At 40.9% G+C, this 26439-nt stretch overlaps 1 long non-coding RNA gene across 3 annotated transcripts in view; it reads right to left on the minus strand.

Annotated features, from left to right (window-relative positions):
• The window catches only part of LOC112059544 (uncharacterized), a 161309-nt gene that overhangs the window by 40921 nt on the left and 93949 nt on the right, over positions 1-26439 (minus strand). Inside the window, exons 4-5 of one of the 3 annotated variants that reach the window (XR_010598567.1) lie at positions 13883-13971; positions 11591-12079 (exon numbers count right to left, since the gene is read on the minus strand). The exons of 1 other annotated variant lie outside the window; for it this stretch is intronic. This is a non-coding gene — a long non-coding RNA (uncharacterized LOC112059544). Of the gene's footprint in view, positions 1-11590; positions 12080-13882; positions 13972-26439 lie in introns of those variants that run through there. One more of the 3 variants, XR_002888853.3, reaches the window with a different exon arrangement.

The raw sequence follows: 26439 nt of genomic DNA on the forward strand, positions 1-26439 counted from the left end.
GACTTATTCTCTCAAGTTGTTGTACAATGGGGTCATTTTGGTTCTCTCATTTGAACTTGCCAAATTTTGTTAAAGAGATGTATAGTAGTTGAATCATATTAATTTCAAACTTTTCGTCCTGCAGCTACTTGCTTTCTTTCTTTACAGGTGCTCTTGAAACCGTATCCTTCACATTTAATAAATATTTGGCGATTTCATTATCACTCTTCGAAATTTAAATAATAACTTTAAACAATTGTTTTTGTAAAACCACTTCCAGCAGCTTATGGTCTATTTCTATCTCAACCAATTTCCATCCAAAATCATTCATGAAACCACTGATAACTAAACTCAATTTCCAGCATCACTTTTCAGTTTCAGTATCGATCTGTTGTGTTTTAGTCACAGAATATTTATTTCAGACATATAGAATTAGGAGAAAGATGGAGCACAGTCCTAATTTTTTAGTTTCTTTGGGGTTTTGCATATTTCAAACCATCATTGAAAAGCCCGCTGTGCAGTGGGGTTTTAAGACAATCTAAACAAATGCCTTGAAGACTTGATTAGCTTACGTCATAGCTTAGTTTATGGAACGTCTTCTGTTGATGACACTCAGCTCAGGAAATGTTCTTAAGGTTCTATTGGTCTATTGGTCTAGGTTTTCAACAGAGCTGGTCCACCCTTCCTTCCACCCCCCCGAAAAAAATACATGCAAACTAAACATTTTTATTTGTTTTTTTTTGGTTTTGTTTTTAATTTCAATGGAATTTCATAAAAAAAAACCCACATGAAAACTCAAATGCCCCAAATTGTTTACTTTTTAGCATTGATTTTTTTTTCTGTTTAAAACTGAATTTTTTCAGCTTTCAGTGCCAAAACTCAGAGAGGGACGGAGGAAAAATCAGCTTTGCAGTTTTCAGTGGAAACATGGACATTCAGTGAAAATGGTCATTTTTTTTCTCCCTCTGAAAAGTTCTGATTAATTTTAAAAAGCCATTTTTGTTCACAAAATGTTATATCAAAACATTTGCAACCAGTTCTATTTTCAAGGTTTAGTAATCACTGGTTTGTTGGCTTACATTACTGAAGTTCTCCTCCCAAAGCTTGACATCAGAGATCTTTCCCTCCCACTCCTTTTGTGTTGGGCAATCCAAAAGCATTAGTGGTCAGTTCAGCTCTGTTTCTTTGGCACCAATCCCTTGGACATTGCTGTCAACAAAAGGACCGTGTCTAAAGGCTGTCTGTTTCCATTTCTTGCTAATACAACCTAGATAACCTGTTCTCACTAGCTCACATGCTACCTGAGGTGGAACAAGTCTCATTGCATACCTCAGGGACAGTTCAGTTATAAATATAAGTGGATATATGATGCTCAAGTCATGTTTTCAGAACAACATCACTGGATTTTTCTCTCTGGAAATGAATCCCACTTTGGCCTCTTAGTCCTAAACAAGAAGGGTCAAACTGTCCCACCCCTAGATTCTCTTGGGATGTCTCTTTTCTGACCAGGCTGAATTTGAAACTCTTACAGGCTCATCATGTGATCTATTTGTGTTTGTGCCTCATGAAACCAAATTGGAGACACCTGGTTTCTTCCTTTGTTAAAAATTCAAAACAAATACTTTTGATTGCTTGTTGAGTTTGAGACTATAATTTCTTCACATCCTGATGCAGTGTGGGTTACTTTTAATATCCTTCAAACCATTTACTCTCCAAGAATGAAAAATGGAAAAAGTGAAAATTCCTTGCCTTATAATTCTACTTCTTTGAAGGCAATAGCTCACAGGCTTCTTGCCCACCCATCCACCTCAGGGTTTGGACTTTATGTGAAGCCTTGAAGGCGCGCGCACACGCACACACACACACACACACACACACACACACACACACACACACATTCATGTTTCATCCTTTGTCTTGAAAAAAGGATCTGACTATTGTGGGCACTGTTGGGTTGGGATGTTTCACTACTGAGGGTGTGTGTGTTCAAACTTTGGAAATTCCAGCTGGTCTCATGATAGGGGTTTGAGACCCAAAAGTGAGACTCCCTTTTCAATCACCTCTCTCTTTCTGTGAAGTGCCCCAGATTTTTATTCTGAAATCCACAAACCTTCCTTATATCCTTCAAAACCCCTCTTTTGATGCACCTGCATTGTTTTAGACCGTGTATACACCTGCAGTAGCATGTAGGGTACATGTAGTTACACCCTGCAGAGAAAGGCAGGTTGTATCGACACTCACTGCAATGTGTAGGTACATGCATCAGTGAATGGCTCCAGCAGTGCAGAGGCAGCAGGGAGCCCTGGACATGACACTGATAAAAATAACATTGTATATGTGAGTGGCACTGCTTGGGTATGTACAGAGCCATGTAGGGCACATACCCTGGGCAATGGTGCTGGAACACTTTTTGGAGTGGGGGTGCTGAGCTGCATCCCTGACCTCTGCCCATGCACATCACCATGCCCTAGAGCTAGGCTGGGAGCAGGACCGTGGCTCTGGGAGTGGGGGGATGCAGACAGGGGTAAGGCGGATGCAGAGAGGGAGGCAGACAGGGGTAAGGTATCCTGCCTGTGGGGCTGGCAGCGGAGCCCCCGGGCCCCTGGAATCTGAGACCCCGCATGCGGGGCCGGCGGCCGGAAAGCCGCGTCTGAGCAGAACCCTGGGCCGGCAGCAAGCATGGGGCTGGTGTCCAACCTGGACTGGCACCCAAACAGTGCCTGGGGCTGGCAGTAAGCCTCCAGGCAGTAGCGGGGTTGGCGACTGGGACCCTGGGTGGCCAGGGCACGGGGGGCGGAACCCTGGGCACAAAACCTGGGGGGGCTGCAGCACACCCCGCATTCCTACTTCCCACGCCTATAATCCTGGGGTTCAGGCATATAGGGCACTTTACTCACGTAAGCAGTGCCTCACCATCTACACTGCTATTTATATCCATGCTGTGGTGTAATGTCTGTACTGTATATGATGCCATAAATTTAGACACCTCCCATAGTTTTTCAGGTTGATAATATGGTGAACCTGCAGCAGGTTAAGAAGCAGGATGAATTAGTGAGTACCTGCAGCCTGGCCACTTTCTTTGGGAACCAGCTGCACCCAGGACGATGTAAGAACAGAGGAAATGCTTCAGGATTTCACCAAGTGGGAAAAGCTTCCTGTAGGTCGAAAGCAAATCTTCATAAACAAGAAGTCCCCTTGCTCACATTGGCAGTGCTTACTCACTGGGGGGAGGATGGGTCTTACTAGCTTCAGAGAGACATCTTTCATGAATAAGTACTCACCAAGGGGAGTAAGTAAGTAAGGGGAGCACATAGAACACTGCAAAATACTGGGGCTATTTTTGGATGAAACAGTCATAGATTAAAAGATCTGATACTATATTCTTTTAAATGAATGTTTACAACACGCTTTGGGTAGCTGCTCTGTGATGGTGTTTCCAAACACCAATTACCATCTTGCTATGTCCGTAATTTTTCACTAAAATTTACAATAAGTTATATGGGAAATCAATTTATTCTTATTTACCAATACCCAAAATATAAAATAAGCTGCTCACTTTAATATGGTATTATAATAGAAACGGATGCCTAAACCTGAGCCCATCCCTTGAAAACATGGTAACATTTAGACTGCTTCCATAATACATCTTCCAAAAATAATTGCTTTTAAAACAAATCAGAAAGAAAAGCATTTTTCCATGTACGACACAAATTATGGCACACTTTAAATAGTGTAATAAATTCCCCAGTACTGAGCCCTTAAAATATTCTGACAAGTTAAGATGTTTCCTGCATTGCCCAATGATGTGTTACTATTTTAAAATGAAATAGGTGACTCTAATGATTTCCCACAAATTGCAGGCAACAGAAAATCAATAAAAGCCAATGTTAGAATCAGGGGGGGGAAAGACTTTAAATAAAGACTGAATTATCATGCATGTGTATTGGGGATCATCCTTTTAGGTCAAGGTTGAGGACACCAATAGGGCATGGAATAGAAAAGCTTGCATTGTCCCTACTTCATTTATTTTCTGAGCTGTCAATTTCTCACTTATACACATCCAGAGCTGTCAGTTGACAAGTTTACCATTACAAAAAATCCATAAATTGATCCACTAAAGAATCACAATCACAAATCACTTCATCATCAACTTAATCATTCAGAAATGGTGCTTTGTCCTGGGTGGCATTATATCATATGATGTGTGTTATGTCACATTTGATTGAAGTGTGACACTATGAACAAGGTAAATAAAAACCCATTTATAGAAGTGATATCTCCTCAAGGTGGATAGCAATTTTCTGGCCAAATTTATTGAAGGGGAAGGAAGTGAAGCAAACAGGTAAAGGTTCTGTCTGTGAACTGGTGGATAACACAGTTCGCCAGCTGCCCAAATTATTCTCAGGTACTTTGGCACATCTCTAGATAAAAATTATTATGGTTCAGAGGATTCAATGCAGACAGGAACATTCATCAAACTATAACGAAACTTTTTCAATTTACATTAGTAAACTTATGAAGCTGAACTATGGCATCCGCTTGCACTAATCTATTTGTTAAGGAAAAAAAGAGTCATGGAGCATGACATGCTTTCATATCTATCTATATTTGTAAGCAGATGTGTATATTCAGGAATACATTTTAAGCATCATTAATACTGATAGAGAAAGGTTCTGCAGTCATCATTCATAACCATAGGTTTCATTGAGGCACTCTGCCTGAACAACCTTCTTTAGCTCAGAATGTTCATCTGTCTTGTAGAAATGGTTCAGCATTTTCATTCATCATGTGAATGAGGTGTGGTAAAAGTTCCATTTTTTTTTTAAACGGAACTAGTGTATTTTCACAGACTGCGCTTTCTGAGCCTATTAATAGTAAGGATGTTATATGGTTCACTCTAGTTCTTTCCATGGGCTGCTGCTCACATCAGAGCAAATAATAAAGAGGGGAAAACCCTTGTGAAATGGATGTCTTCAGTGGAGTCAGGTGAGTGGAGTGGAGTTATAAGCTTCAGCTAAAAGGCCCAACTGTCTTTCACAAATCAAATGAAAAGGGGGGAAAAAAGGCATTTTAAATGTATGTACATCCAGAAAAACACTCATCCAGAAACAGATATTGACTCAAGGGTTTTTATTTACTTATTTATTTTTTGGACTACTCATGAAAGGTGCAGGACTGACAGCAATGGAGAAGATAAAGCACAATGCATGCTTCCCCTGACTGAAACATGATTTGAGGGGATCACCTTTAGAGCTGAGAGTATAGTTCAGTCTCTATGCTCATTCTGGACCAGGTCTGATGCCTTTTAAGTCAAAGAGAGTCTTTCCATTAACTTCAATGCATATTGGATCAGGCCCCTTTTCTTTGGCCCCTCAGCAATACACCCTATAGCGTGCTCACCTAATTTTGTCCCATTGAAGCCAATTTTGTGAGCTGACTATTTATCTGAGTTCATTCCCTCAGCTTTTTACGTGAATAGGTGGGAACGTTTCAGGTTCACAGCCTTTCCCCTTTTTGAAGATCCTCTCAGCCATGCCAGCTGGCCTCAGCATTCTGAACTGTGCTGTGCCCTTCACCTCCCCAAATTTTAACTGACTAGTATCCAGAGGGATTGTCACTGTGATTAGGAATGGCCTTCTGATTTTGAACAGGGCCAGTGAGCTGATTCCCTGTAATTCCCAAAACTTATCTGACTCATTCTAGAAGGGCAGAGAGATCTTCACATTCCTATTGGTTTCCCCTGCTCCAGGACAGGTAGAGTCCAGCTTCTTGTGCTGTCCCTTATGCATAACTGACATTTTTTTTGCCCAAGGGCTCATCATCCAAATAAACTGGGTGTTTTGGGGCTGTGAAACCTCCATCTTTTTTAGGATTGTGCATACATTTGGACTATTTTATCTGAGCCAGATTAAATCAAAGCACAGATCAGGCAGCGGGAAAGTAAAGTGGGTTTCTGACAATTTGATGCTATATGAATTCTGGCCTGCCCAGGGACCTGTCCAGCACCCAGTGCAGCTTAGAGAAGATCCCATGACTCCAAGTTATGACAGAATTGCAAGGCCATGTATGGCCTGCTCCTCCCCTAATTATTTGCCTCCTTCCATCCCTACTTCACAGAGGGATACCTCCTATGCCAGGTAACTCCCTAGAAAGCCATTCAGACCCTTTTACAATTCCTTGGACTACTAGAACCCAGATAGCGTCTGTTTCTCCAGTTTTTTAGCTATGGAATCCAGAGTAACTAGTAATATCAATAGAATATAAAAGCTCAGAATTGCCATCCCATCTTTTTGCCCTAAACTCACCATAGCATAGGTCAGTGGTTCCCAGACTTGTTCTGCCGCTTGCGCAGGGAAAGCCCCTGGCGGACCAGGGCGGTTTGTGTACCTGCCACATCTGCAGGTCCAGCCGAACGCGGCTCCCAGTGGCCGTTGTTCGCTGCTCCGGGCCAATGGGAGCTTCTGGAAGTGGCGGCCAGTATGTCCCTCAGCATGCGCCACTTCCAGCAGCTTCCATTGGCCTGGAGCAGCGAACCGCAGCCACTGGGAGCCACGATTGCCCAAACCTGCAGACACGGCAGGTACACAAACCGGCCCGGCCAGCCAGAGGCTTTCCCTGCACAAGCGGCGGAACAAGTTTGGGAACCACTGGCATAGGTCATCTGCCAGGGAAGTGCAACAACATAAATGAAATGATATTAACTAAACTCAATTGCATTTACTAACCTAAAAGATGTGTCTCTCTTCTGGTCTTAAACTCTAGGACTATTCTTGCTTATTCCTTTCTCCGTCCATTTGCCAGCTTCCACACTACTAAGCTTCCTCTTATTCTGGTCAGGGGACACACTCACTACTTGGAAGAAGGGTAGCTCATCTTCAGAAGGCCACAGACCCAGAGGCCCCGTAGAGGCCCTCATGCCATTAATAGACCTGCTGACACCATTGCAAAGACACATATGCGTCCCAGTGGTCTCATAGACCCAAAGCTCAAACATTGAGCAGCTGTGAGGAGGATGAGAAAAAAAATCACTGACAAATCAGAATGTCCCACAGACCTGGGCTTCAATCCATGGACCCCTTAAGATTGTCCCAGCAGAGGCACACTCTCTAGAAAAGGAGTGAAAAAGAGCAAAGAAAGCATCCTATTCTATAAAAAAGTATGTTAATTTAACAGATGGCTTAATGAGCTGAAGTTATTGTGCCCAGAGGATGATGAAGGAATTATCAATGAAAACATCAGACAACCCATAAAAAGAAAAATATTGCAACATAGCAGGATATGTTTTGCTTAACTGTGGAAAACTGAGTAAATACTGAGAAGATTTTGCTCTATTTGCTGAGATATTGTAGAATGGCTTACACACCTTTGCTATAATCACTGTGGAAGCCTGCTCTAGCAGGTCCATTAGCTCAGTGCTCCCTGCTGGGGTCACTACACAGCCTCACCTTCCTAAGCAATAGTACTCCCCACGGGTTCCCACCTGCTACCCATCTGGTCTGAGAGAACTAACTCTGGAGTCTTGGCAAGTAATAAACAGTTCTTGATTGCAGAAGCAAGGTTACAAATCACTGGAGCTCTGCTGATTGGACAGAGTCAAGGTTGGGTAACCTGTCCGGCAGATAACTCTGACAAGCTACAAAAGCATACAACTTATATTAACTAGCTATTTGGCAATCAACAAAGCTATCATATGTGCCTATCATATGAGCAATCATTACTATAATTGGTTAACAGGTGCCTTTCATATGAGTCATGACCATAGGTGGAGTTCCAAGTTTCATGTAACCACAGCCTTGCTGTCCTACCCTCCATTACTGCGAAATTCACATACAGCATTTAGCTTAAGAGCTGCTGTACTCAGTTTACATTGGTGGAAAGTCAAGTGGTTTTGGTGGGCTGCCCACTCCTTGGACAAGGAGTTCCTTGTGCTCATGCAAGGACCTGTTAAGTTCACCCAGCAAAGAGTCTTTCTGACAGCACGAAGCTGTGTTTACTTTTCTGGTCATGTCCTGCAGCTGAATTCTTGTCAGTGCAACCTATGCTGCCCACTCTGATGTTTGACAGAATGAAGCTATCAAAGGGCTGATGAGTGTGATGTGCAGCATGGTGATGTCAGAAACAGTGAGACAAGGCCTCTCTTACACTACAGCTCTGAAAATCACAGGTTCTGCTGCAGCTTTGCTAACCAAACAACCTTGCTGGTTGCAGGCCATACCTTATTTGAGCAGCAGTCAATTAGATTTAAAATGTGCCTCACAGGGTTGCATATATTTTTTTAACTTGTGAGGATCCCAAGTGGGGAAACAGCAGTCAGGCAATCTTTCTCTACCGATTTCTGCAGAATGCAAACAATATAGTGTAGAGGACCCACTGTAAATAACAGATGCTGAGTCACAGTTTCAGTTCACTTACTTGTAAGTGACAGTAAAATTTTGAGAGCATGAATTAAAATTATTGCTATTTCTTGAGCTACTTTGTTGGATTTCCAGGACTCAATCAATTACAAGATTGCTGATTACCAGGGCAAGAATTATTGATGTCATTGCAAGCATGTTGGAATGTTGTTATATTAGCATTCCTGAATTATTCTTCCTTTTCCCACGTTGTGGTATTTTCATTTCTTCCCATCCTACCACCATGCCTTCCCTTTTGTCTTTCATTTTTTTCTCACTTCCCCCTTTTTTCTGATTTGCTCCTTGTTCTCAACTCTCCAAAATGGAAATCAAGGGCAATGCTAAATAAATCAAGGACAACACAACACAATCAGGGATAGAGTCTACCGTTCCTTCCTGCTCTCCTTTGCGCATAAGAAATTTGGACCTGGACTTGGTACAAAGTCAACTTTACTTTAAGCTACAATTTTGAAAAGTTTATGAGGCCAATCCTGCAGTCCTTACTCAAGCTATATGCCAGTGAAAGTAATAGGAGTTTTTCTTGAGTATGGCTACAGAGTTAGGCCCGTTATTGGTGTAGACTTAACAATTAAAAATATTCTCTTTAACAGTTTGGAGTCTCAAAGTGATATTTCTTTCAGATCACCTATTGGAGGCTTCTTGCTTATAAAATCAGAACCTAAGAAAATGAATGCAAGAATTAGAAGATCATTTGCCTAGTGGTAGAATGTACGGAGGAAGAAAAGTGGAGGGATGCTGGATGCTGCCAGGAGTGCCTATAATACAAAGTCAGAAGTGAACATGTGTTCCCTTGTTTCCTTCTGTTGGTCTGTACCTGTACTCTGAAATAACACCCTGTTCCTCAAACTCCACTCCGTTGGTACCTATTTTCCCAAAGGGAGAGAGAAGTGTCTCCAGAAACAAACTTCTCATAAACAAACTAGAAAAATATAGGCTAGGTAAACTAAGGTGATGCACAACCAGTTGGAAAACTGTATTCAGAGAGAGAGTACTTATCAATGGTTCACAGTTGAGATGGAAGGGTATATCAAATAGGGTCCCACAGGCATCTGTCCTTGGTCTGGTTCTATTCAGTATCTTCATAAATGACTTGGATAATAGCATAGAGAATACACTAATAAAGCTTGTGGATTATACCAAGTTGGGAGGGGTTGAAAGCTCTCTGGAGGGCAGGATAAAAATTCAAAATGATCTTGACAAACTGGAGACATGGTCTGAAATAAACAGGATGACATTCAATAAGGACAAATGCCAAGTACAACACTTAGGAAGGAATGATCAGTTGCACAAATACAAAATGGGAAATGACTGCCTAGGAAGAAGCATTGCAGAAAAGGATCTGGGGGTTATAGTGGATCACAAACAAAGTGAGTCAACAATGTAACAGTGTTACAAAAACAAGCGACCATTCTAGGGTGTATAAGCAGGAGTGTTGTAAGCAAAACATGAGAAGTAATTCTTTCCCTCTCCTCAGCACCAGTAAGGCCTCAACTGGAGCACTGTGTCCAGCTCTGGGCACCACATTGTGGAAAAGATGTGAACAAAGTGGAGAAAGTCCAGAGGAGAGCAACAAAAAATATTAAAAACTAGAAAACCTACAAGGAAATACTGAAAAAAAAATAGCGTTATTTAGTCTGGAGAAGAGAAGACTGAGTGTGGACATGATAACGCTCATAAAAATACATACAAGGTTGTTACAAGAAGCACGGTGATAAGTTGTTCTCCTTTACCACTGAGGACAGGACAAGAAGTAATGGGCTTAAATTGCAGCAAGGGACACTTAGTTTAAGTATTGGGGGAAAAAACCTGTCAGGGTAATTAAGCACTAGAACAAATTCCCTAGGGAGGTTGTGCAATCTCGGTCATTGGAGGTTTTTAAGAACAGGTTAGACAATCACCTATCAGGGATGGTCTAGTTCTGCTACAGTACAGTGGACTGGATAAGATGACCTATTGAGGCCTGTTCCAGTCCAACATTTCTATGATTCTATAACCGAAGTATCATTTTCTATAGGAATAAAAATTAAAGGAAACACTCAGTGGTTTTATGGTTTCAAATTACCTAGGCCTTTGATGAGCAATCATGCTAAGCAAATACCCTTAAGAGTAATTTCTCCCCCAGTTACCATACGTTGCAGTCTCATTTTAGAAGACAGTAAACAAGAAATTAACTTGAAAAACGTTTTGCTAGAAACTTAATCATTGGATGTAAACATGCAAAACTGATTTTGGAATTTGGAAAGAGAACTGATCAAGCAGCAGGCAAATCAGTACCGTTTGATCAATAATCAGGGCAGCTGGACACTTAATATTTTCAAAGCTGCCTAGGAAATTTGAATGCCCATTTCCCCATGCCCATTTCAAGTTTCACATGACTTTGAAAATCTCAGCATGAAGGTCATAATTCTTGAGGACCTATCTATTAAAGAGCTAGAATACACAGAAAATCTTGTGGGAGAGGCCTGGAGGAAGGAAAACTCTTTAAGGTTCTTCACAGCCTCTTTTCATTAGAGGGGTTTGGGGGTTGTGGGTTTTGGAGGCCATGCCCACTCTCAGCCCCACAATTCCAAAGGAAGGGACCCCTAAGCAAAGATAGGAACAGCTCTGCAGGGACAGTTATTGCTCTCATGGCTCCTTCCCCCTGAGGATCCACCCCTGATAGAAAAGAGGAGTCTACAATGATACCTTGTTTCCTTTTCACTAAAGGAACTTGTCCTGTTTGTCTGTGGTTAAACAAAAGAAGTGAGGTTTCAAGGCCAGAGAATAAACTACTTTGCAAAACCTCTTCATCTTTCTTTAGTTTACAGATATATGTAGCGAAAAGTGAAACTGTAAAACAAACACACACACGAGAACTGGCGTTGGATAGCACAACTGAGAGAATGCAGAGAATGTGTCCCTATTACCAGTTTATAACCCATTTAGAATGATAAAAACAGAATTAGGCCAGTGCTTTTGAGGAACGCACTTTAGATTACCATTTGGGACAGAGGTTGAGACGTTTCTATCTTTAAAATCTGAACTTGATGTGCCCTTGGCATTCCTTACTGATTAGCTGATAAATGTAATACATCATAGCCCTCCCATTAATTTTGTTACCAAAGTCCTCAAGTGGCTTTGAAACAATATATCACTTAGAAAATTTGCTTAAAAGATTAAAGTCATTTTAATGATACTTAAGTAACATTTGTCTCTCCACAATACATTATAGTCTGAGGATGGTATTTCATTAACATTGGTAATATTTCCAATCTAATCTGTGGTGAAGCCATGAATGTATCAGGAAAGTTATCACAAAGTATTCCAATACAATGTTTATATCACGCATTACCATCATGGATTTTCTTTGTGATATATTTTAAAGTAAATGTATTCCAAAAATTAACAGGTTTTGCACCTCCTTGGATGTGAAGCCAACTGCCCCACTAGTTACTGTATATGCCTCAGAGTAGAAGAAAGGAAAATAACTTAAATCTAAACCAAGTTTTCAATTAGTCAGAGTATCACTGTTGAGGACAAGTATCCCTCTAAATACTATGCTAGAAACAATATCAATGAAAAGGGGTTAAAACTGGATTCCCCAACTCCCCAGTGACAGAGCACTGCTATTTCTTGCCCTGTAGCTCACAAGACTCTGTCACTTGTTGAGGTCAGCACCAGGTTAATTTGAGGGAGATTTTCCACATCTGGAAGAAAAAAGGGGGAAAAATAGGAGGTTCATTTTAAAATACATAAATGGCAGCTCTGAAGCTCCTGAGAGGTTCGGAATATTAAAAGCAGCTGTAGAAAAGAATTAATGTACTGGTTCCTCCAACTGTGGTCTGTGGAGAACCGCGGTCATACTGATAAAATCTTTATACAAGACCATTGAGTATTCTGTGTAGGGTGGGGGAAGGAGGGCAGGGTGTGCACGCACACACACTTAAAGAATACTCATCCCCCTTCTTGCTATTATGATGTTAAATATTTTATTCTTTGACATTTGTTAAATTGTTTCCCCCTTATGACTGTGTCTCTCTTTCTGCTAAATACCCTTACATGAATTTGAAAACAATAAAAATAGTGTAAGTGTCTGAAATAAAAAGCAAGAAACAGACTTTTAAAGTTTACAAGCTATGTTCTTAATGCTAAAACATTCTGTTAGAGAATAAATTTACAAACAACATTTTTGCAAGTCTAAATTAAATCAATATTCACCACACATACACAGGCATGCTCTAAGTGTTGCCAAATATTATTTTAAACAAAAAGTATTATTTTAAAAGTTTAGCCTCATTTTGTATGGTAAGAAAAATAAACAGATGGTAGCACAGCATATGCCTTTTGGATATTATGATCTTAAAAAGCTGAAATATAAAAAAAATGCTTATGGCTACTTGATTAGTATAGTAAGATATTCTATTTGAAATGCAGAAACAAACACTTAGAATTATGTGTTTACTTGGTGTGTAACAAGGCTTTCAAAGTAAAATTACAGAGAGAGTTCTGAACAGACTAACTGTTCTAATTAACTCTCTTTGTAGTAGGTTGAGTTAAAAAAATTCCCTTACAGCAATTGTTAATTAAGCCTCCTGTCTTATTTTAGTACCTGAATAACAAGTGTTATAGCCGCTCTAAAAATAAACAATATTACCTAGTAATTGCTATTATCAAATATACTACCATTCTGATGTTAAATAAGAAATACTTTACCGCTAATTATATGTGGAAAGTCATTATTCTAATGATATATTTTGTTTTCACCTCAGAAATACTTAAATATCTAGCTTAAGAAGCATTTTTGGAGAATAAGGGAATTATATCACCTGTCCTTCAGGTTAACTATGTAATATTTTGCTGCCTGAATTCATAGCGTTTGATCAGAAGGGGTTGTTAAAGGAACACACACAAGTGGTAGAACAATGACACAGATAAAGTCCTTGAGGAAAACAAGGGACAAGTTGTTTATTGGGAAATATCCATTACATACCAGGGTACAGTCCAGTCACAGGGGTCACCCCTACCCTGCAACCTTGAGTGTCTTACAATGCCTTGTGAGCTCCCACCTGGGCTGCTCACAAATAGCTTTCCAGCATGCAAGTGTAACTGCAGCCTGCCAGCCACACGTGGGTTACACTCTGGCTTTCACCAGCCTTGGCTACATTGCAAGATGACCTCAATACACCCCAATCTCAGATTTTCCCCAAAAATGTATTTCTTGTATTGCCCAATTCTCTTCTGGACAGTACAAATGTTTTAAGTCTGTTATTCCTTAAAGGGAATAATATGTCATTTTATTATATCAAGTAGTTATTCAGACACTTCCCTTTAAATATACTGGATTTGATAAAATAATAAAATAAGTTTTAAAACTATAAAGAGATAGATTTTAAGTGAATACAAGTAACGTGGCATAAATCAGAAATAAGTCTGGCATAAGTCAGAAAAATAAGAATAAAACATTTATTAATGTCTGACAAACTATATTAGATTCCAGCAAAGTTTCTCACCACATGCTCCAGCAGACTGCTGACCAAACTATCAGGTTAGGGCCTTTCCCTCCAGATTCCAGTACCTTCTTCCTGTGTCTCTTCAGGTGCTGTGAATACAACAGGCGGTGAGGGAGCCTTAGGATGTTTTTCTCTCCTTTTTATAGTTTCAGTTCCCCTCTTGAAAAACATATCCAGTTGAAAACAGGAGCCAGAAAGTCTATGTGGAAGGACATTCCCTTCTGTTTTTTTTTTTCCAACTGTTTGAACTTCCTTTGTTTCCCTTCCTGCTTGATGACTCTGTTTACTACTTAAATGAAAATTAAGCAGAGCACACATTCCTTTTTTGGGACAGATGTGTTTGCCAACTTCTGATTGGGCAGGGTTGCGGGCTTTGGAACATGTGTTAATAACACCATACAGGGGAACCTTATAACTTCACATACAATTTTGCCACACATATTTTACCAGGACAATATTGACTAGCAAATTATGAATTTTCAAATGATACCTTACAAGGCATACTTAGTACAAAAATTATGAGAATAGCGTGTAGGATGAGAATACAGGGGTGTATTCTATCTAGGGTTGCCAACCCTCCAGGATTGTCCTGGAGTCTCCAGGAATTTATCTTTAATTAAAGATTATGTCATGTGATGAGACCTCCAGGAACACATCCAAACAAAAGGTGTTGGAAGCCAACCCTGTTACCTGAAAGCATACTCAATAAGGACAAAAAGGGTGTCTCAGGCGTGGCTTACCCTGTAAATGTGACACCATATGTGGTATAAAGATAACTCTGAAGCACCGTTTTTCCCTCTTAATTCAAAATGCTTCTAACAGGGTGGAATACACAGGGTTAATAATGCACACTACAGTAACTTCTCACTTAACATTGTATTTATGTTCCTGAAAAATGCTACTTTAAGCGAAACGATGTTAAGCAAATCCAATTTCCCTATAAGAACTAATGTAAATAGGGGGGGTTAGGTTCCAGGGAATTTTTTTTCACCAGACAAAAGACATTATATTTTGTGTGTATATATATACACACATAGATACAGTATAAGTTTTAAACAAACAATGTAATACTGTACACAGCAATGATGATTGTGATGCTTGGATAAGGTGGTGGAGGTCAGAGGGTGGAATATTTCCCAGGGAATGCCTTACTGCTAAATAAAATAGCTCTTGGCTGAGCCCTCAAGAGTTAACACGTTGTTACTGTAGCCTCACACTCTACAGGGCAGCACGAATGGAGGGAGGAGACACAATAGATGCATGGCAGTGGTTGCAAACATTCCCTGTGAAAACTGAACGTGATGATGAACCCATGCTGTCCCACTGGAGTGCACCACTCCCTTCACTTTCCAAAATGCTGGTGTGTGTGTGTGTGTGTGTGTGTGTGTGTGTGTGTGTGTGTGAGAGAGAGAGAGAGAGAAAGAGAGAGAGAGAGAGAGAGAGAGAGAGAGATGCACACACCGTGTGTGTGTATGTATGTGTGTGTGTGTGTGAGTGTGACAGAGTGAGAGTGAGAGAAAGACAAAGCAGAGACACACACACCCTGTGAGAGAGAGAGAGACGAGCATTGCCTCTAAGTATTTTTAAGGCTGAATCCCCACTCTGGCACTTCGAGTGCAGAAGATGGGGGCCCACGAGGATTTTAAAAATTAATACTTTCCACTCCAGGCTTGTATTACACTCCCAAGGTTACAGTTTTTCTCTGACCTTGGCTTGGTAAATGCTGCCACCACCCAAATGCAAGCCCCCTTGAACCCAGGAAGGAGCACTTTCACCCCCACTCCAGGGAAGAGCTGAGAAAGAAAACAAAGGAAATTAGCTGTTGCTACCAGCTAATCAAACAACATGCACAAAACTCATAGGACACCAAAAATCCAATCCTGTTCTTAAAAGAGGTAAAATTTATTAAAAACAAAAAGAAAGAAAATACATTTGGAACTTAGGCTTTTTGCTAGATCTTAAAAGAAACAATTACAAGAACTAAGCATCGAGATCGTTTTCTTGAGGTTCAGCTTAAAAGTTGCAAGCAAAACAAAAGCATCTAGGGTTAGCACAGAGGAGATCCACAAGCCAAGATAAAAAAAAATAAAACCAATCGTGTCTATTTAAACATGCCCTGTCCAATCATTTCTTCTAGGTAATCAGTGGACAAAGCAGGCATCCACCAAACAACATTATAAGGGAGCATTGTGCAACTTTAAACGAGCGTGTTCTCTAATAGATCAGCGACGTAACAACGAAACAATGTTAACTGGGAGGATGTTAAGTGAGTAGTTACTGTACTTTAACAATGATCTAGCGAAGTTAAGAAGGACTTGATTATCAGAGCATCTGATCACTTGCAGCTCCCATTGACTTTAACTGGAGCTGTGTGTACCCACCACCTCTGCAGAACAGGCCCCAGAGATAAGTCACTCAAGTGGATAGAAGAAACAGAATGAAAACAAGGGAGTTTGGATCGATAGGGGTTTGGCAATGAAGGGGAGTAGCCTCCTAAATTGGATGTGAGTGGACTAAAGCAAATGAAATCAGTTAACTAAATCAAACAATTAAAAACCTTTAGTTACTAATTTAAAAATAAATGTTATTACATATTAGTATGCAGTCAAAAGTATAAAAACACCAGTTGCTTATGAAGATAGAACACCAGCAGCCAGGGGCCTGCACACGGGGGTGGGGCAAGCAGGGGCACACCCGACCCCAATAATTGTCAAGGGCACAGAACTCCTCCAGCCCCACGGCTGAGGGGAATAGCAAGCTCCTGTGGCCCTGGGGCTTCACTAGGGAGTGTGAGCTCCTCTGGCCCGAGGGCCATGGTGCGGAGGACGACTTCCTCCGGCCTGGGATCTTACCAGGGGCAGAGAATGTGCCACTTCAAAAACAGTCAAATTTAAATTCCTGCACATGCCCCTGCAGGTAGATTAGTCACATGCAGGCCACCCAGTATACTACAGAGTGCAGCAGGTACAACTATTTGTCTTGTGTCAAGTGTCATATATGTGTACCTGTGATCAAGCAGCTCATACTCCTCAGAGCTGAAGTGCCACCTCTTGATGTCAGAGTTGCTGATTTAGAGGAGAACAGAAATAGTGACCACATACATGGGACACTGTAGAGCAGTTCTACCCCAGAACTGGCTATCCTGCGCATCCAGCTGAGAGAGTCTCATGATGGGAGGGAAACAGATGGAATAGGAGGAGAGACAGTCTTAGGGCTTGTCTATACTTACCGCGCTGGTTCGGCGGCAGGCAATCGAACTTCTGGGTTCGATTTATCGCGTCTTGTCTGGACACGATAAATCGAACTCAGAAGTGCTCCCCGTCGACTCCGGTAATCCTGCTCGCCGCGAGGAGTACGCGGAGTCGACGGGGGAGCCTGCCTGCCGGGTGTGGACCGCGGTAAGTTCGAAGTAAGGTACGTCGACTTCAGCTACGTTATTCACGTAGCTGAAGTTGCGTACCTTACTTCGATTTGGGGGTTTAGTGTAGACCAAGCCTTAGGTGGGACCCAAATTCTGAAAGAGGGAGAGGAGGCTGATTATTCCTTCTCCATCCAGGGGATGAGCTTACCAACATGAGCTAAACTGTGGCAATAGGGGATTTGGTCACTAGAAATATCAGTAGCTGGATATGCACTGACCATGGACCATTCGGAGACTGACTACTTGATATCAAAGGTGGTAGTTCTCACAGGACAAACTAGTGAATACAAAGGAGGCCTTTATACATATTTTTACCAGTGTCACAGGAGAGGTCTGAGAAGCTAAATTTAGATTTCTAGGCCTTATGTTTAGGGTTTCTATGATAGTGTTCTTTTAACTACTTTTATCTCCTTATATAGGATCAGCTATTCAGACTCATGATGCATGGATGAAACAACAGTACAAAGAGATAGGATTTAAATTTAGCAAAGACTTAGGGAATGTTTTTTCTTGATCTGAAGCATTCCATGCATGCCACAGATCCAACGACTAATGGATCATCCAGGTACTATCTGCAACAGACTGACTATAGCCTGTAATATACTGAACAAACTTTATGGAATTAAGATAAACTTTATTGAATAAAATTAAACCTTATGAAATAGGGTTAAAACCAGTAGCATAGCTAGCGGGGTGCAGGGGAAGCAGCCACTTACTCCGCCTTTGCAAAAGCGGCCGGAGGAGTGAGGGGGGGCGCAGGCTGGCGGCCCGCAGTGCAGCCGGCATCCATGGGGGGGCGGCGGGCGTGGCCAGAGGAGCGGGGTGGGGCGCGGCATGTGGCTCGCAGCGCAGCCGGCAGCCGCAGCCAGAGAAACGAGGGGGGGTGCACAGCAGCCATGGGGGGGGCGGGCGCGGCCGGAGGAGTGGGGGGGCCCAGCATGGTGGCCGGCAGCCGTGGCCGGAGGAGCTGGGGGGGCATGGCAGGGCCGGAGGAGCCAGGGGGGGAGGGGCAGTGCAGCCGGAGGAGGAGCCAAGGGGGGCATGGCCAGAGGAGTAGCCAAGGGGGGGGGCGCCTTTTTATGTTTGCTCCCCCTCCTCTTAGAAGCTGGCTACACCACTGGTTAAAACCTTTGGGGTACATTGTATTAAAAATATAATTGTGTATGTTGTATTGTATGTACCTTTTCTAGTAGTAGTAGGAAGTTAATGTACTTCCTCTGTTATCAGCCCTTTGAAGCCAACCCCTGAAGAGCGATGGACATACTAGTTAAAACGGAGTCTCCAAGGACTAACAGACAAAGAAAGGATTTTTGGATAAGAGGCTGGTTTTAAATTGGCTCAGGGACTTCTTCTTGTTCTAAGGAATAGACAGGTCCTCTGTCCAGGAGACCCTGTCCTTTGTTTACAGTTGGCGGGTTTGGCCCATTAAGGGCCAATAAGACTGGATGCTTGTTTTGAGCTGAAGCTGTGATGATCATGTGACTACAAAGGAAACACCATGAATGGGGTGTTGAAGGACCGTTCTTGCCACAGCCCATGTTTGGATTGGGATGAGCTCTGGCAAGCTTATTAGCATGCATTAAGGTTCTTTTATTGTTTTAATACGTTTTCTCTGTAGTGTTTTTACCTTAAGGATAAAATAGGCTTGCATAGAACGAGCTATGTGGTAACTTATAATTGATGAAAATCACTCAGTTATTGGTCTCTGAAGAGAATGCAAGTAAGTGTGCTTGGGCAGCCTGTTTTTTTCTGGGGATAACACAATGATTGCAGAGAACTGTGCACCCTGGAAATATCGTGGTCAGAAGGGAGAGAAATTCTGGTCTCCATCGGGAAAGGTAATGGCTAGGAAACTGGAAGCCAGAAACTGGTTGCCCAAGCTGGAACACTGAAGGGAAATATAGGTGCCGTTGCCCTGAACTGTGACACTATCATCCAGGCTGTACTTGTTCTGTTCAATATATAATTGTCTTGACTCTCCACTGCTTTACACCTCCTGTTCCAGTTATCATTTACACATCTGCAAAGTAGGTATGAAAGGTTACCATTGATAGAAGTGAAAAGAGAATTTTGATTTGGAAGCATTATTTATTCATTACAAGTGAGCAAAGTAAACTGTACAGCTGTGGAGAATCAACCCTAATATCTGTTCTATATAGATATGCATGGTTCCTAGACTACTCACTTCACATTACCTTTTCAGCATCAGTTCAGTCACAGAGCTGAGAATGTATTTGAAAATGTCACTGTCTAGCCTATTATGCCTGCTTGTGACAACTCTCTTCTGCTCTCATTTGTTCCTATCTCTTCTACACCACACACTGTAGACCCTTTAATTCTTATCACAATTGCTCTCCTAAATGTCCCAGTTAAGAACTTTATTTTCCTGCATACAGAAGTGCATAGTGTGGCAAGATGAGCAGTCTTGCTCTGGAAGTCTTATATTATGCAGACATTGCACACATGTATTCCCTGGAATGGAGACATCCCAGGATTGTGCCCTGCACTGATTACTAATTGCAGGCTTTTCTTACATTTTAGTAGCCCAACCCTCTGAAGTGCTGGGCACCCTTGAATTGAATCCCACTGACATCGATAGGAAATGCTCAGCATTTCTCAGGATGAAGTGCCTAATCCCTTAGAGTCAGTCTCTTATAATTTAAGAAACACAGAACATGCTAGATATTAAGAAAATAATAAACATTTTCATAACAATAAGGTAAGATATTGAATAGTTTCTCATAAAAAATAGTGGAAGCCATATGCTTGGAAATGGGAATGAATTCAGACATGTTGTTTCATTTATGAAAGTATATGATTGCATTTTCCCTCTTCCCCATTCCTCTCTTCCATTTCCCTCTAAATATGGAAATCCAAATCCCAGAGCCAATGCCTTTGAACTTTGATATGTTTAAGGAGCAGGGAGGCAGGATTTCAGACACACTTCTCAACCTGCCAATGATCAAGGCTGGGAAGAATTGTGCAACAGAGACCCAAGATGAAAGGCACAACAAATTATTCATTCAGAGAAGTTAACATGCCACAGGATGTCTTCCTTTAGCATACATAACTCTTTCTATGACCCTCAGTTTCATGACCCTTTATTTTTAGATTTCAAACAATAAAATTGAGGGGACACTAGAATTGTATGGAACAAAAGTAGCTTTGGGACTAAATTGAGGGATGTCCCTTGAACTTACAATTGAGATTTATGGTTTCAGAATCTGCAGACAGGCATAGATATAAATCTCTCCATTGTCCATATCTCTATAGTGGTTCAAATCAAAACCTCAGATCCTACCAGCCCCAAACTTTTTGATGGAGGGGTGAGTTATTTTCCAAAATCTGGATCTTGGCTCAGGTCAAATCTCTCTCTTTTCCCCTCTTTCTGCCACTTTCCCCTTCATCTGCTGTCTCCTTCCTAGGTATTCACATCTTCTTCACACACCATTACAATTGCTTCTCTGACGTCCTGCTCTTTGTCCAAATGAGCTTTCATGAACTCTTGTTCAGGAATTATTTGTGGTTTTCACTGCAGTATATATGTCCTGAGTCCCATTTAATGCTGGCCCTGACTGGGAGATTTTGGTAATTCATCAGTGTTGTGACTCTCCTATCAATGATCACTTTTATGTTATACAGGTGACAGTGCATTTAATGTGATCACCCAAGAGTTATTTGTATTTGTGGAATGGATTGAATGAAAGAGAGAATCAGATTGGCTGATGACAGTTTCAAGACTTAGAGATACACTGAAATAACCTTCATCTATCCTGTGATAGCTCAGGCTGTGATAGCAGAGCCTTTGAAGCTGACATTCTCTGACATTAATGTGACTCCAGTAGAATAAAAACACTACTTAGTACTTACATAGCACTTTTCATCTTCAAAGCATTTCTCAAGCATTAACCAATTAGTCCTGACAACAACCTAGTGAGGCTGTTAAGTATTATACTCCTCGGTTGGTAGATGGGTGAAACTGACGCAAAGAAGTTATTTACTTAAAGAGAGTGGGGGTGGGGGATGGGAAATCAGTATCATATCTAGGATTAAAATATAGGAGTTTCTAGTTAAGAGTTCTGATCATTCCTCTCTATAAATGTTTATTTTCGCTAACCTTGATAGCTATTGCCCTATAATCGTATATTTTGGTCCTAGTGCATGAAATACAAAAGAAACAGGGCAAAAATTCAAGTGTTGAGTAAACAATACAGACTCATATCTTAATACCTTTAATGGACTGTGGGAGGTTTTATTACTTATAGTAATTACATATAATTTTGAATAAAAACTGCATATCGGAGTCACCATTCGGATTCCAATCTGTCAAATTATTACATTTGCTATTACCCAGATTTTCTATTCTACTTTGAATTAAAGTTTTACTAAATTATGTAAAGAATGGCTGCACATCTACACCAGGGTTTCCTAAACACCAGGACAAGCTGAGGCGAAATCATATTCCTACAGCACAAAGGGCATGGAGAGTTGCCCTAACAACACTGCTGGAAAACTCTTTTGCATAGGGGAAGTCCCTAAAACCTACAATAAGCTTCTGGAAGGTGTGTGATTCAATTTGATCAGTGTTTAGTGGAGAAAGACTGAAAATACCTTCAAGGGTGCTGGAACAATTTTAATAGTGGGGGTGCTGAGAGCCACTGAACCAAACTGTAAACCCTGTATAAGATGGAATCCACTTCAAGCCAGGGGGTGCAACAGCATCCCCCATGCCCCTTGTTCCAGCGCCTATGAATACCTTTTCTACTGATTTAATAAAGTCTGCAGGAGGGGAGTATAGCGTATTATAAGAACTTTCACACCTGGACCCTCCTCCAGCTAATCTTGGTCCAGATCCTCAACTGCACAGATTAGTGCAGGGATTGGTAATCTTTGGCATGTAGCCCATCAGGGAAATCTGCTGGTGGGCTGGGATGGTTTTTTTACCTGCAGTGTCCGCAGGTTCGGCCGATCGCAGCTCCCACTGGCCGCGGTTCACCGTTCCAGACCAATGGGGGGTGCGGGAAGTGGCGGCCACCTCGGCCCGTGCCGCTTCCTGCAGCCCCCATTGGCCTGGAACGGCAAACAGTGGCCAGTGGAAGCTGTGATCACCCGAACCTGCAGACGTTTCAGGCTAACAAACCGTCCCAGCATGCCAGCAGACTTTCCTGACAGACTGCATGCCAAAGGTTGCTGATCCCTGGATTGATGCATCAGTTGAGCTATGCTGATTTACATGTGCTGAGCTTCTGGCCCAATATATGGAAACACAGTTTAAACTTTTCGGAGGGGTTTAAAAATGACAAATAAAATTGTATTTTCAGATGTTAGAGTTGAAAGTGTATTTTGGTGGAATCCAGCCAACACACACACACACACACACACACACACACACAGAAATTGCATTTCACAATAAATCTACATCTTCAAAATAACCCAAATGTTAGAAAGCCTTGAAATATACAAATAAGCAATCCATCTAGTTTCCCACTGCCGTACAATCCTTTATCACTTACTTCTATCCCACACGATTTATTCTGCTCGCTGCTACTTAACGTTGCCCCTCAAATTTGCAATAAATATACAAAAAGGTAAAAAAATACATTACTAGGAAATTAAAATTTCTGCTTCCTATTCTGGAGATCTATTCCCAATATACTATGACATGAATAAATAGTGCAATGCTACTCAGTATGGAAAATCCGCCTGTTACTTGGTACATAACATCATAAACTTGCAGCTCTGCATACTCTTGCATAACCCTAAAGCAATATATAATCTACATAACTCTAACAAATTAATCAAATCTATTTATAAAAGATACTCTGCACTGCTAACCCCATTGGCTAAAATTCTGATAAACTGTACTCCCATCGATTATATTGATTATAATGGAACTACCTGTATTTGCGGAGTATGGTATTATTCAGCGTTAGGACAGGGCAAGAGTTTTTGGCTGAAACTTTTTTTTCAGGAAAATAAAATAAAATAAAATAAAATAAAGTCAATTCAGCAATTCTGAAACAAATGTATGTTGGTTTCACCAAACTGTTTTGAGCAAAAAAATCCTAAAGAATTCAGGAAAACCAAAATGTTTTGTTTTGCCATTTTCAAAATGAAACATTTCAATTGTTCATTTTTCAAGGAATTTCAAAATCAAAAACATTTTAAAATGGTTCAAATCAAACAAAAGATTTTGATTTTGTCTGAACAAAAATATTGCATTTGACTTGGAACTTTTTTTTTCTTGAATTGCCAATGAAATGAAAAATCTGTTATTTGCACAGCTCGAAACCAAATATACACCAGGACTATGTTCCTTTTAGAGTTCTTAGTAAACAATATGTAAAAAGAAACCATATATATCTAAACGACTTATTGCCATTAAACAGCAAAATAAGGATCAAATTTAAGTCACAATTAGTTGAGTAATTTTGTTGGGCTAGAGTGATTAAGTATTATATTCCAATTAGTCCCTTGGTTGGATCACTTAATTATTTATTTGTAGACTTTCTATCATTTAGGTGTTAGTTTGTTGGTCTGGTTGATGTTTTGCTGCTGTTGATTGGTTTTTGGTGTTTTCCAGAAAGGAATGTACATTTCGGGCGGGGGGGGGCAGTAGCTAAATTCCACTAGCAAACACTTTCAAACTTATGCCTATTTGAATTAAATCCTTTGTTATTAGTTCAGAAGTCATTTCCTAGGTTCTTTTGCCCATCACCTGTCAAAATTGTACTGTAAGATTAAAAATAGGCTTGCCACAAAAGGTCAGCTACATGTGTTTAAGAAAAGTCTCTAGGTAATTAGAAATACATTTTTTACAGCAGTGTTAAGCTATAGTACCAATTAATTAGCTCCTAAGGCCGGAGTTTCCCGATGAAACTTACTGAACATATGACTACAAACTGAGAAGGATTGTTAACATTTTACTTCCTTCCTCACAATTAACAAGGGGCCTAGTTCTCCTCTCATAGCTGTCTAGATCAGGGGTAACTCCATTGATGTTAATGGCCCTGGACTGCTTTGCAGTCCCTTCATGTTGTACTACGTGTGCAAAACTGCCCAAAAGCCGATTTAGCAGGGGAATCATCTGATGGCATAGAAACAACTTAGAGGATTTTATGCCACTGCACCCTCCTTCCTCCTCTATATTCGGTGTAGTGTGCCGGGGAAAGGAGATGTGGCTGAGACTTCTCCACAGTCCACAGAAAAATCCCTGGCAGCTATAATGGCACCTTGGGGCCATTGGCACTAGCGTAGGATAAAGCAGGCTTCAGCCCGCTCTAGCTTACATCAAGATGCTGTACTAGTATACATACGGCCCGAGATTAGTACAGTGCAAGACAGGGATAAAGCCACCTTTGTGCTATAGCTGGTATAAAATAACAAATCAATTAAACTTTTTTTCTGTTGAAAAATGCCGCTTTGTCAAACCCTATTTTTTTTCACAGAAACATATTTGTTTTGACTAAAAGTTCACCAGGAAGATTTCTTACTTCAGGGTGGAATTTCCAGTCAAAGCCTGATATGTGTGAGACCCACATTCAACTCCTTGCTCTGAGATAGGCAAAGCAGGGACTTGAACCTGGGTCTCCCATATTCCAGTTATTCTCATCACTGGGTGATTCTGGGGTAGTCTTTAATGAAACATTTTGAAAGGTCTCAATTATGTTCTGCATTAAAACAAAAACAAATTTCTAAACCTAAATATTTTATGAAACAGAATTATTGTTTTCCAGCTAGCCCTACTTTGTACCCCTCTGCCTGAGTTACAATGTGCACGTCTTGGTTCTGAATCACCACTGCATTATCCCAGTTTTATGTCAGGGTAACTCCATAGATTCCATTGGCTTTAGACCAGGATATGACTGCAATGGTGAATTTGAACCCACAGCTTAGGACCAATCAAGCTACCCCAGAATAAAACTGGTGCAAGTGAGAGCAGAACTATCCTTCAAGTGTTTTGTTGGCATTACCCTTCTGTATATAAGGGCTTGTCTATACTTACGCGCTGGTTCGGCGGCAGGCAATCGAACTTCTGGGTTCGATTTATCGCGTCTTGTCTGGACGCGATAAATCGAACTCAGAAGTGCTCCCCGTCGACTCCGGTAATCCTGCTCGCCGCGAGGAGTATGCGGAGTCGACGGGGGAGCCTGCCTGCCGGGTCTGGACCGCAGTAAGTTCGAACTAAGGTACGTCGACTTCAGCTACGTTTTTCACGTAGCTGAAGTTGCGTACCTTAGTTCGATTTGGGGGTTTAGTGTAGACCAAGCCTAAGATTTCCTGTGTCCTACATTTTAGCTTGTTACAGTCGGCTAGGTGAACTATAGCCACAATAACAGGAACATTTTGGACATTTTAGAATTTACAAATAAACTCTCCCCGGATTAACTCCATGATGCATTTCTAACCCTGAAGACAATTTGAGCTATTTTGTATATTTTTGATTATTGCACTGAAATTACCAACTTTTTGGAATAGTGAAATTCTAATGAAGAAATCCACTTTATAAACATCTATATTGTGTCCAAATTATTAGCATTTCTCCAATAAGCATTTACTCACTGTTTAAGAATAAGCCCATTTTCACAAGTGTTATATTTTAAAAATGCAATTATTTTTGCTTTGCTTTTTGTCTGTAACATTTATTAGCAGTAGGATTTTATAGATTCTGATGTGCATCCTTTTTTAAGACATTTCTAAAGTAGCTAAAATATTTCTTCCAGGGTTTTTCATATCTGGTAACTTACTTTTATTGGGTATCTGTCTGATACGTTTTTCTGTTGTATAGTTTTAATAAATATTGGGCTTTTTTCAAATTGTTTGTGGAAGTTGCACAGAACCCCATGAACATATTATATTTCTGGAATCAATTATTATTTCCTTGTGATTCATCATATCCTTTCCATCTTGCAGAGGAACTCTCTCTCTCTCTCTCTCTCTCTCTCTCTCTCTCTCTTTCACACACACACAGGGAAATGGAGATATGCAAGTGAAACAGAGTTAAATAAATAGAGGAGAAATTGAACAATTTTCATGGTAAAAAATGCAGAACCATGATAGATCCCCATTTCAATTTTTTTTCACTGTATGGTTTAAGTGGATGTTGCATTTCTATGCACTCATTTCAACTATTTGC

The sequence above is a fragment of the Chrysemys picta genome, chromosome 2 (genome assembly GCF_011386835.1).
Source record: "Chrysemys picta bellii isolate R12L10 chromosome 2, ASM1138683v2, whole genome shotgun sequence".
Lineage (NCBI taxonomy): Eukaryota > Metazoa > Chordata > Testudines > Emydidae > Chrysemys > Chrysemys picta.